Source organism: Montipora capricornis, chromosome 7 (genome assembly GCF_036669925.1).
Source record: "Montipora capricornis isolate CH-2021 chromosome 7, ASM3666992v2, whole genome shotgun sequence".
NCBI classification, from domain to species: domain Eukaryota; kingdom Metazoa; phylum Cnidaria; class Anthozoa; order Scleractinia; family Acroporidae; genus Montipora; species Montipora capricornis.
The window spans coordinates 43714042-43716541 of NC_090889.1; positions in this window are offsets into that span (position 1 = coordinate 43714042).

A 2500-nucleotide genomic window follows, 5' to 3' on the forward strand; every position below is an offset into this window, starting at 1 on the left:
ATTAGATCCTTTCCTGCATATTTGAGTAACTTTGGAGAAACATTATCAGGTCCGCAAGCTTTGTTTGCCTTCATCTTATCGATGCTCTCGGCAACACTAGCATGCGATATGGAAATGTTCATTATGCAGGGAGTAACGCGGTTGATGTAAGTATTGTTATTCACTTGTCTACAGACGGGAAGATCGCTTGCCAACTTTTCACCTACAGTAGAAAAGTATTCATTTAGGATCTGGGCTTTCTTGTAGTCAGATGTTTCCATTGACCCGTCTGATGTCTTTAAACCGAGTATAGGCTGTGACGCTGACCCGTAAGCAGCTTTTTTGACCAAGTTCCAATATGACTTACAGTCTTTTACTTCGTCAAATAGATCCACATAGAACCTGCTTTTAGCAACTCTGACTTCATGCGTAACCCTGTTTCTTAAAGAGCGATATTCTGTCCACAGCTCTTGATTGTTTGACATTTTTGCTCTAAGAAGAGTTTTGTAACGTAAATTCATCAAATGGCGTATTTTTGGAGAAATCCAAGGTAAGGACTGGCGTCTAACCTTGATCTCGCGGAAGGGCGCATGCTTGTTACATATTTCACCAAAGATGTGTTTCCACGCCCAATAACAATCATCCAGATCGTCGAATACTTCGCATACGGACCAAGGGGCCTCCGCGATGTCCCTAGAAAATTTGGCCTGGTCAAAATTTTTGTAAGAACGGACTTTAATTATTTTAGGAGGGGGCCGCTTGATCTTTGTTTGGACGGACGCGTGTACAAGCATGTGATCCGAGATTCCAAGTTCGACTGTTCTGGTATTTTTGATCAGATTACGATTGCTACTTATTACCAGGTCAATCAAAGTTGACGTATCTTTAGTTACCCTGGTAGGCTTGTCGTTGATAACCATGTAGTCGAATTGAAGAAGCAAATTCTGTAATTTTTGGCCAGAAATTGAGGTAATTGAACCGTCAGTCGAACGAGCGCTATCACAGTTTAAATCGCCAACAATAACCACATTGCGGCGTTTGATCCAAAGTTTCTCCAGTAAATCCTGAAATCGTTCAAAAAATAAAGAATCCGAAGAAGGTGGTCTATAAACTGTTCCTATGATAAAAACGGACGAATTTGCCATGATCTTAAGCCATATCGCCTCGATATCGGATGATTCTAGGGATCTTAGCCGAGTAGGGCATATGTGGCTGGCGATGTAGAACAAACATCCACCGCCGATGGTATTAGCATCTCTGTCCCTTTGGATAATCTTACAGTTGTCAATTTCAAGCTGACTGTTGGAAATTTTGCGATCCAAGTGGGTTTCCGTAATTGCAAGAATGTCAAACCGGCATACATGCAGCAACACTTTAACCTCCTCGACTTTATTTCTAAGGCTACGAATATTAATATGTGCAACACTCAAGTTTGATCCCAGGTTAGAAGTTCTTGCAAAGTCCTGTAGATAGTCTCCATCCCGGTTAATCACGCTTTGCCATCCAGGATTAGTTTCCACATCACCAGAGAGAAGCAAGAGCTGTCTGGTCGCCACGGAATTCGCGTAATACAAAATTCGGCATTTTGATAGTTTTCGCTTGCACTTGCCATTGTTTGAGGTGGTGAGGACCATTGTATTTGCTGAATTAAACAATACTGGACTCATTACCATACCGTTCAACAATATGCAAATTTCGACCATTTCATTTCTCAGCCACCAGCAGTGAAGATAGTTAAATTCTTCGAAATCACAGAAACCGCTTTCCTTTTCTGGAGCCAGCCTGCCCAAAATGACTGCTGATTTAGTTAGGAATGAGGTAAACCTGTAGTGAGACGAGTATTCATTCTGAGTCAGTTTTACGTATCTTGTTTCAAAATATCACTACCAAAGTAAGTTATAATGACGAAAAAACACGCACATCAAAGACTGAAACCTTCTACCACTTTATCACGTGATTAAAGACATGAAAACGAGGCTATATCTTTAAACTACCTTTTTCTCCGTAATGCAAATTAATGTCATTCACATGTATGATAACAGATCATTTCAAGAGACAAGAATAGCAACCATCTACAATCTTAAAACTGTGATTAGTCGCCCATTAAAAGTGTGATAAAGACATAATTCACAACATTAATCGTCTTCATCATCATCACTTGCACTATCATAGCTATGGTCACTTTCATCATTGTCAACAATATATTCATCACTATTATCTTCCTGCAAAGCATTTTCACGGGGCTCGTCATCATCAGAGCATGCGCAAGCCCAGACTTTCGACACTGGCACTAATTTGTTGAATGAAATACAAGGTGCCGAGTTTCACAGACTCAAAAGAGTCAACGAGCCCGAAAGAGTAACCATCAAGAGTACACGTGATTTTGCAACCCAGCAGTCAGAGGGTAGCATTGATGTTAGTGACCAGGAAATGAAAACTCTATTTGATGCTGCGAAATTCCTTGGAAGATCCATCAGTCAGTGCAAAAACTGGGTCTTTACTGGATCATTTCAAGATTTAA